The 10,099-nt window shown below is 48.3% G+C and overlaps 1 protein-coding gene across 2 annotated transcripts in view; it reads left to right on the top strand.

Annotated features, from left to right (window-relative positions):
* Positions 1-1,182: 1,182 nt before the first annotated feature.
* The window catches only part of RCBTB2 (RCC1 and BTB domain containing protein 2), a 68,660-nt gene continuing 59,743 nt past the window's right edge, over positions 1,183-10,099 (top strand). Inside the window, exon 1 of one of the 2 annotated variants that reach the window (XR_002100024.1) lies at positions 1,183-1,373. The gene's annotated coding sequence lies outside the window, so the exon portion shown is untranslated. The remainder of the gene's footprint in view (positions 1,374-10,099) is intronic. The other variant, XM_019529941.1, reaches the window with a different exon arrangement.

The following is a 10,099-nucleotide window of genomic DNA, read 5'->3' as shown; positions in this document are numbered from 1 at the left end:
CCAGACGCCCCGCAATACAGCACCCCTCTCTGGCGCTGGAAGCACCCCACCTCCCTGGGGAGCTCCTGATGAGGCCTCCTCACAGCGCCCAGTTGGCCTGTGATAGAATTGATACACTCACAGTACCCAGCTGGTTTGTGACAATGCAGTACATGCATTCCCGGAGAATGGTGCATAAATCAAATTTGCATAAAGCAAACCCACTTTACAATGTAACAAATAGGGATAGATTCCCATGGTGGTGAGGGAGGAGAGAGTGAGTGAGGCTGGGACTAGGGAAGGGGAGGAGGAGGGCTGCTGCTCCCAGGGCTGCACAAGGCAGCAAAGCAGAGGGACCAGTGTGGCACTCAACTCAGCCCCAACTGCAGTGGCCTTGGGAGTGCCCAGCACTGCTGGGCTGTACCTTTCTCTGTTTGTCTCCCCTGCCTGGGCTCCGCCTGTCCCCTCACCTCTGCTCCTGGGCTGTGCCTTGCCCTGGTGCAGGCAGCTGGTGTCAGCTGCTCCTAGGGCCGCTCTAGCACTGGCTGAGGCGAGTATGGACAAGTTGAGCCCCAGGTGACAAGGGGTGTGGCACTCCCCCCAGTCCCTGCTGACAACAGACAACCTCCATGTACTAAGTCTGGGGGGAGAGGAAACAGGTACAACAGAGAGCTACCTTAAATGCCTTGCAACTCCCCCCTGCCCCAAGAATTCACATGGGGCTTTGAGGTGCCCCCACAGAAGGCTGGGAGGAACCCCCAACTTCAGTAGGTATATAGGAAACCCCCCAATTTCCCATCCCATAAAAACAAGAGGGTTGTCCACTATCCTATTTGGAATGCCACTGTTTTTTTTCAATCCTGGGAATTACTTGACTCATAAGCCACTGGCTTCCCCTCACTTTTCTTTCTAAGCATCCTATTCAGACGAAAAAAACCCTCAACATTTTAAGGTGCCTTGGACCATGTGGCCCTTCCGGTCTTAGTCACACCTGTTGCATTGGCGCCTACGTCCTTCAGGAGGCAGGGGGCGTGGGGGGAAGCAAGGTGGGGAATGGCCTGGGGGTAGTGCCCACACCTGAGACAAGCTTGGAGCTCAGCAGACTCAAACAGGCTTTGGCTGGGGGGAGATGACAGCGGGGAAAAGAGCGGGTCTGCTCAGCGCAGGGGGCGGGAAATCTGTGTCCAGGGCAAGGATGCCCCCCGAACACCCCCGGGTCCGAGACGCCTAGCAAAGGCAGATGGCTTAAAAGCCTGCGCCGCAGCTCGGGTGGGAGGTGGTGCCGTGGGAGGCGCTCATCCCTCCTCCCCTGGCGGCTGAGGAGGCGCGTGAGCGGAGTTGCATCTTCCCTTTTCTCATTGGAGGGAGGCGCTGCCGCCGCCGCCGCCGAGAAGGTAAGCCATGTCGGCCGGAGGGTGTTGCTGGCGCCATCTGCCCCCTTCCCCATACAACGGGGAGAGAGCCCTGCGGGGATCCTCCCCTGCCTCAGGGCGGCCGTTAACGGCTGCAGCGCTGCGCGGAACTTTAATGACAGGAACGTTGGCTCGGGCCGCGCGGCTGCGCCACGGCGGGGGGAGGGGGGCCAGGGCGGAGAAAGCAACGGCTGCAGCGCGCGCCTCAGTATGAGGGGCTGCTGCCACCGCCGCCAGCCTGCCCTGTTGGGCCTCGTCTCTTTGTGCAGCTCCTGGGCCAGCCCTTCCTGCAGCTTCCTAGGGGAGTACTCCCCGCTGCTCCTCCCCTGACCAGATGGGCGGGCACCTCCCCCGTAAGCTGCTTCCCCTCTCCCCCCCGCAGTCCTGAGCTAGAGCAGATCTCTCTCACTGGGTCCTGGCTGTATGTACACAAGGTTTTGTCATCAAAAAAATAAATAAATAAATAAAAATTCCCTCATTGTGCTGCCAGCTCTTCCCAGGGTGTCTCTGTCACGGAAGCATCAGGCAGCGCTGCCCCTTCTTGCACCTTGTGCCAGGCTTGTGTGTTACTGGAGGATGTCACCCACCCATTGCAGCCTAACATGAAGCCTTGCTGTTGAGCAAAGTGAAGGCCCCCACTTCTATACACGGGGTTTCTTTGGGGGCCCACCTGGGAGTTACATTATTAAGAATATTCTCAGCTTCATTTCCACACTCGGTTTCAGTGCACAGGAAGAGGGAAATGGGGTAAATGAGGATATGGCAGTAGGTAAAGGAATACTAGGGGTTAGGAAGCGGCTAGATTAGGAGGGCCGGGGAGTACTGAGATGAATGAGAACAGCAGTCAGGCAATGCAGTTAGTTCAAGTCAGTAACAAAGAGATGAAATGTTTGGATGATTTTGCAAGAAGCCTAGATTGCCAAATGGAAGAACTTGAACTACTGTTTCAAGGTGTAAAGATAGAGATAAAGACAATGGAAATATTGAACAGCAAGCAGGACTGGAAAGATGCTGCTGATTACACACTGTTCAAGAAAGAAATAGACAGGTGTGGTAATGTAGCATTGCATGACACTGATGTGATATGAGAGTAAAGGCATGAGAAGAATAAAAGGTTTATTCTTTTATTTTTATCCATGATACCTGGTGGGGCCAAAATCACTATAGATATTGGAGGCAGGGTGGATGTGCACTTTGTAGATGAAATTTTACAATGATATTGCTGAAAGTTGGCTCTAGATCCCTAGGGTTGAAACTCAGGAAATAGACCTGAGATTCTCAGCCAGGCTTCTGTGGCACTCTGATGCCACAGGGTAAGATCATTTTCAGCTTGCCATGGGGTGCCATGCAGTTAGCACTGTTTAGTGTGCAGGCACCTATGTGATTCAGAAAATAAACCCAGAGATTTCAAATAGAAATCCAGAGTGTTAAAAACATTATGGCCTATTGTAATCTTTCTGATGTAACAGAAAAAAATGCTCTATTATTTTCTGTCATCAAGAGGAGTGCCTTGCATCTAATAAGGGGTATCTTGAGTTTTAAAAAGTTTGAGAACCACAGGTATAGGTAAGGGAACGAAGTTACACTGAGTTAAAGATGGGGAGAATTATAGTGTATGAGCTGCTCCTTGACAGTTGTTTTATGTGTCTGTTTTTTCCTGAAGTCAGCAGAAGCTAAGCCACAGAAACTTAACTGTTTCACAAAATAGAAAAACTGTAAAGCAATCGATATGTGGCAAGATCCCCTTTCCCTTTATAATTTAGTATAATGTTTTATCTGCCTGTTGCCTAAAGCAGTGGTTCTCAGCAAAAGTGCCATAAAACCCCTCAGGGGTGCTACTGCTGCATCCACAGCCATGAAAAGACGTGCCCCTTGTGCCTCATACAGAGCTAGACCAGAAAGGACTGTGGAGTACATATGGTCTCTTTAGGGTTCTCTGATAAGCCTAATGTGAATAGGAGAGCCAGTTTATCCTGCAGCCCTTCCCAGTCTGGTGCCCTCATGCCTCTGTGCCTCCCAGAAATAAAGGCACTGTGGGACAGTTGGGGAGAGGTGTCCTTATGCTAAAGAAGTTGAAAACGGCTTCCCTAAAGAGCTAGATAGCTAAGTCAAATGGACTGAGATGCTCAGGGACGCAGAAGGAAGTTCTTTAAATCAGAGTTGCTAAAGAGTGCAAACAGAAGTGACAATTTTCACTCGGTCTAGTCACAGAAAGTTTATAGCTGTGACCAAACACAAGTGCACGGCTGCAGACAGCTTCAAAAGTGGATCGGGTGAAAATGTGACCCCTCATTGCACAAGGTATCAGATTTTAGCATCGTTTGTAACTTGCGTCTGCTGAACTCTCAGCCTGTTGCTGTTTTCAGAATGGAAGGGGGGAAAGAGAGCAGAGGAAGTTCAGTCTGTGGGGGTTTCACCCCTCTCCAAGTGTGAGGCAGATGTATTGGAGCACCCTTAAGGTGGGGGGGGTTCCAATTCATGCACCCCACCTTTCAGCACCAGTTGAGGAGCCTCAAGAATGAGCTCCCTCCACTGCCTTTCCCTCCTCCCATTCTGAAAACAGTGAGCATTGGCAAAGAGCCCCCGTCATTGCTATGGGAACCTGGCTGCAGGCTCCCAGCCCATAGCTAGATTCCCCTCTCCCCTGGAACCACCAGTGAACTTCTTTTTGGTCTGAGGTAACAGTGCAGCTCCAGAGGCTTTGCAAAAATTGTTCTGAGTTACAGCTGGGAGCAGCACTTCTGTCTACACCCAAAGTTGCTTATCAAAGGGGAGGAAAAGGAGCAAACTTTTGTATTGAAGAACTCCAGAGTAACTAGATGAATAAGCACCTTTTAAAAGGATATTTGAAATAAACAAAGAGCAGAAAAGGCTGATCCACAAAGAATGCTATGTCAGGGGGGCAGTTTGATTAGAATAATGATTGCATTTGAATAGTAAATTTGACCCATGTACAATATAAAATAGATTGTTCTGAAAATGCCTAAATGTAAGCTAATTCAGAAACATCCAAAGAATCTTGCAGAAGAAAAATTTTATATTAGATCAGTTTTTCTGTTTATTCATCCTTAAAAGGTCTTTGTATTGAACCTCAAGTGCATGGACTAATTTTGAGGTATGTTCCACACTTTACATTGCTTGTAAAGCAGGGATTAGCAACATTTTTAGGCAGTACCAAAAACACCTGCAACCTCGATTTGTAAGATGTTGATGTGTCAGGGGCAGATGCCAGAGAAGCCACCAGGAGCCCCCTTGTTGTGGCCATGCAACCCCAGCCCCTTCTTCAAGGTTTGAGTGCCAAGCAAAATGCCTCTGTGTGTCATGTTCTGGCACGTGTGCTAGGGTTTGTGTACCCCTGTTCTAAAGGTAAACATGTAGCAGCAGAGGACAGCAGTTCCCAAGTGGAATGTAACTATAATGCGAAAGTTCAAAGCTAATGGTGAGGGAAATGATTTAAATATTTGTAAAGATGAAAAAGTATGTCATATTCTTAATATTTGTGTTGTACAATAATGTTTCATTAAGCACAATAATTTTGAGGTTATAATTCAGTATTTGTAGTTTTCAAATGTGGCAACACTGCTCAGAGATCAAGAAATGCAGTAGCAAAACCAGAATTGCAAAAAGTCAAGTTAGATCATGCAGAGCAGGGGTGTCAGACTAGCCTTGTGCCCTGGGCTGAATCTGGATTGTGGGGCAGGATCCAGCCATGGCATGAGGAAGGAGTGTTGGCAACATAGCTCAGGCTCTGAGCCAGAACACACAGCAGCAGTAGTGGCAGTGGCAGCTCTGGCTCCAACCCAGGACACATGGTGGTGGCTCCAATACTCATTAAGGCTGGTATCATATGATTTGAGAATAACTAAAGCAGTATTTGCAGCACCATACCCAGACTCCTGGCAGCCCCGGGCAAACATTTAATATTGGGCCACGCTTTGCCAGAGATAATAATAATAATTTTAAAATTACCACTTCTGGGCCTTCTTTAGAACCCCTTTTTTAGGCATCAGGTGGCCACCCGGTTCACCCATGGCTGTGTCTGGCCCTAAGTACTTGTGAAGGGAAAAAGTACTCTGGGTAACAAGAAATCCATTAGTCTAACCGCTTTAATATTCTAGGCTTTATAACAAATTTTGTAGGAAAGAATAAAGATACAGAAGTAAATGCGAGTTACAGTATAAAATACAGTTTAAATATACCAAAAGTTTGACTCTGGCAAATTTAATTTGATTTTCTAAACAAAGAAAACATATTAGATGTCATCTACCTAAACTTTAATGAAAACATTTGATATGGTAAGACATGGATAATTATCAGTTAAATTAGAGAAGATAAGGATTAGTTCAGGAAATCAGGTGGATAAGGACCTAGCTAAGGGAGATGATGACAGGTAGTTTGAAAAAGAAAGAATCAGGCTTTAAACTTGGTTCACTGGGGGATGGAGACCAAAGGCCTGAGGTAAGTGGGGAAGTGGTGGACCTGGAGGAGGAGCAAGCAGAAGGGGGCAGCAGGGGAGGGGCTCTCATTCTTCTTGAGAAATTAGAGCAATCCACTAGTTACCTCAGGTACCTGTACACCAGGCTTGTCCAACATACGGCCTGCAGGCCACCACGCGGCCCGCCAAGCCGTTTTCTGAGGCCAGCGGTGCTGCGACAGGAAACGAAAGTAAACACTGTTTACTTTTGTTTCGACCCCTTGTCCCTCCCCCAACCCCTTAGCAGCTTCCTAATGGCTGCTGAAGGGCTGGGGAAGGGACAGGGTTCCCACATGCGCTATGTCAACTTGACGTTGCCGACGCAGTGCGTGTGGGAAGAGGAGTAGTCGTGTGCCTTTCAGGACAGGATGAGCCCAGCCAGAACAGCAGGAGCTGAGCTGCACTTTCCTCCTACCTGTGCCAGTCTGTCCCGAGTGGCACAAGGCTCTGCTGCCACTTCTGATGGCTGGTTCTAAGCCAGGTGGGTCTGTCCCATCTGGAGCAGCACGCAACTGAAGCTGGCTTCCCATGTGCTGCTGGGGACGGGAGAAGCCAGCCAGCAGAAGTGGCGGTGGAGCCACATGCCGCTTGGGACTGACCAACACAGGTAGGGGGAAAATGCAGCTCAGCCCCTGCTGCTCCAGCCAGGCTCGTCCGTCCCAAGCAGCACACAGCTCCGCTGCCACTTCTGCTGGCCAGTGCAGACCTGGCTGGGCTCCTCCCATCCCCAGCAGCTCGTGGGAACCTGGCTTCAGCCGCATGCTGCTCCAGATGGGACGGACCCAGCTGGGTCTGCACCAGCCAGCAGAAGCGGCGGTAGAGCCATCTGCCACTCGGGATGGGCAAGCCCGGCCGGAGCGACAGCGGCTGAGCTGCATTTTCATCCTGCCTGCACTGGTCAGTCCTGAGTGGCACATGGCTCTGCTGCTGGCGAATGCCAACCTGGCTGGGCTCCTCCCATTCCCAGTAGCACGTGGGAAGCCAGCACGATGGGACAGACCTGCCCGGGTCAGCACCAACCAGCAGAAGTGGCGGCAGAGCCATGTGCTGCTCGGGAGTGACTGGCACAGGTAGGGGGAGAGTGCAGTTGAGCTCCTGCTGCTTCGGCTGGGCTCATCCTGAGGTTCATTTCATGTTTGTAAAATGCTTGAAGAGCCCCACATAGATGCACTGCATAGAAATGCAAAATATATTTTGACTTATTTGGTTGGGACCTTGGTCTGAGATTTTCAAAGCTGAGTCGAAAGGCCAAGTTCCGTTAAAATGAATGGGATTTAGAGGGCTCCAAATCTTTTATGAGAACTTTGTAACGTGCCTATCTACCCCTTTTTGCAAATCTCAGCCACAGTTTGGAAGCTCAGCCAAAGAACATAAGAGCTTCTGAGCGTAAGAGCATAAAAAGTGCCATGCTTGGTCAGCCCCATGGTCCATCTAGCTCAGTATCCTGTCCCGAACAGTGGCAGAGGTGGATGTTATAGAGGGAGAGTTTTGAACCAGTTAGACCCATTTCATTGTCACTTCCTGCAACTTCACTGGTGTCAAAGGTCATATGACATCACTTCCTGATATGATACCACTTCCTGTAAGGTCTTTGAATATGGCTCATGGGCCCACTGGGTGATAAAAAAGTTCATGATCCAGCCCCACATTCAAAAAGGTTGGACACCCCTGCTGTACATGAATGCACAGAGCCTGAGAGAATTGGAAGTCCTTGCAGTCATGGAACTATGATATGATTGGAATAACAGAGACTTGGCGGGATAGCATGCATGATCATGGAGGATATAAACAGGCAGAGAAAAGGAAAAAGAGTTGCACTTTATGTAAAAAAAAAAAAAAAAAAAAAAAAAAAAAAAAAAGCTGTACAATTGCTCAAAGCTACACTATGAAGCTGAAGATAGGCCTGTTAAAAGTCTCTGAGTTAGTCAGAAGAGAGAACAACAAGGGTGATGTCATGGTGAGAGTTGGTCTGCTGTAGACCACCAGACCAGGAGAAAGTGGTGGATGAGGCTTTCTTCAAACAGCTAGAAGATCCCTGTCACAGGCCCTGGTTCTCATGGGAGACTTCAATCACCCTGACATCTTCTGGGAGGGCAATACAGCAGTGCACAGGCAATACCAGAAATGTTTGGAGAGTGTTGTAGACAACTTCCTGGTGCAAGTGCTGGAGCAGCCAACTAGGAGCCATGCTCTTCTTGACCTACTGCTCACAAACAGGGAAGAATTGGTGGGGAGTATAGTGTAGTAGATGGCAACTTGGGCAGCAGTGATGATGAGATGACTGACTTCAGGATCCTGAGGAAAGGAAGGATAGAGAGCAGCAGAGTAAGGACCCTTCAAAAAAGCAGACTTCAACTTGCTTAGGGAACTCGTGGGCAGTATCCCCTGGGCAGCCAGACCGAGGGGAAAGGAGTCCAGGAGAGCTGGCTGTACTTTAAGAAACCTTACTGAGGGTGCAGGAACAAACCATCCCAATGTGCAGGAAGACTAGCAAGTATGTCAGAAGACCAGCTTGGCTTAGCAGGGAGGTCTTCAGTAAACTAAATCAAAAAAAGGAAGCTTATAAGAAGTAGAAACTTAGACAAACAACTAGGGAGGAATATAAGAATAGTGCTCGTGCATGCAGGGATGAAGTCAGGAAGGCCAAAGCACAGTTGGGGTTACAGCTAGTAAGGGATATGAAGGGTAACAAGAAGGGTTTCTACAAGTATGTTGGTAGCAAAAGGAGGATTAGGAAAAGTGTGGGTCCCTTACTGAACGGGGGAGGCAACCTTGTGATGGAGGATGCAAAAAAGGCTCAAGTACTCAATGCCCTTCACCTCAGTCTTCACAGGTAAGGTCAGCTCCCAAACTACTGAACCTGGCAGCACAGTTTGGGGAGGAGGTGAGCAGCCAACAGTGGTGAAAGAACAGGTTTGGGAAAATTTAGAAAAGATGAACATGTACAAGTCCATAGGGCCAGATGGGATGCACGCGAGGGTGCTGAGGGAGTTGACTGAAATGATTGCAGAGCTTCTGGCCATCATCTTTGAAAACTCATGGTGATCAGGAGAGGTCCCAAATGATTGGAAGAGGGCAAATATAGTGCCCATGTTTAAGAAAGGGAAGAAGGAAGATCCAGGAATCTATAGAGCAGTCAGCCTCACCTCAGTCCCCAGAAAAATTATGGAGCAGGTTTTCAAGGAATCCATTTCTAAGCACTTGGAGAAGAAGGTGATTAGCAGGGATCCTCGTTTTCTCTGATTTTTAATCTGAAAATTGGGGATTTTTTTTTATAGTAACACATAATCCATATTTTTCTGTGATTAAATTGAAACATCATGGAAAAATGTGGATTTTGGGGTGTTTTTTATATCTGAAAATTGGAGATTTTTTAAAATTGGAGAAAACCAGGATATGATTAGGAACAGTTAGCATGGATTCACCAAGGACAAGTCATGCTTGACCAACATATCATGAGGACTGATTCTGTGAATGCAGGGAGACCAGTGGATGTGATATACCTTGACTTCAGCAAGGCTTTTGATACTGTCTCCCACAACAGTCTCACAAGCAAACCAATGAAGTCCAGGTTGGATGAATGGACTGTAAGGTAGCTACAAAACTCCCTGAAGCACAGGGCTCAGAGGGTAGTAGTCAATGGCTTGATGTCTAGTTGGCAGCCAGGATCAAGTCAAATGTCCTAGGGGTTAGTCCCAGAGCTGGTTTTGTTCAATATTTTCATCAATGACATGGAAGATGTGATGAAGTGCACCCTCAGCAAGTTTGCAGATGACACCAAGCTGTGGGGAGTAGCAGATACTAGAGGGTAAGGCTAGGATTCAGAGTGGCCTAGATAAATTGGAGGATTGGACAAAAAAGAAATCTCTTGAGGTTTAATAAGGACAAGTCCAAAGTCCTGCATTTAGGGCAGAACAGTCCCATGTACAACTACAGACTGAGACTGACTGACTAAGCAGCAGCTCTGCAGAGAAGGACTTGGGGGTTACAGTGGATAATAAACAGAATATGAGTCAACAGTGTGTGTGCCCTTGTTGCCAAGAAGGCTAATGGCATACTAGACTGCATTGGCTGCACAGTGGAGAGAGTCCAGTGGAGGGCAACAAAAATAGTGAAGGCTGGGGGCGTATGACTTATGAGGAGAGGCTGAGTGAACTGAGCTTATTGGCATTTTTACATGGCACTGGAATTTTTAATAAGTGAGCTGCATTAAAAGCTCCCATGCATCATGTGT

Source organism: Crocodylus porosus, unplaced genomic scaffold (assembly GCF_001723895.1).
Source record: "Crocodylus porosus isolate Cpor-Errol unplaced genomic scaffold, CroPor_comp1, whole genome shotgun sequence".
In the NCBI taxonomy this organism is placed as follows: domain Eukaryota; kingdom Metazoa; phylum Chordata; order Crocodylia; family Crocodylidae; genus Crocodylus; species Crocodylus porosus.
Note: the sequence above shows the minus strand (reverse complement) of the source record. Positions and strands in the feature narration are given on the sequence as shown.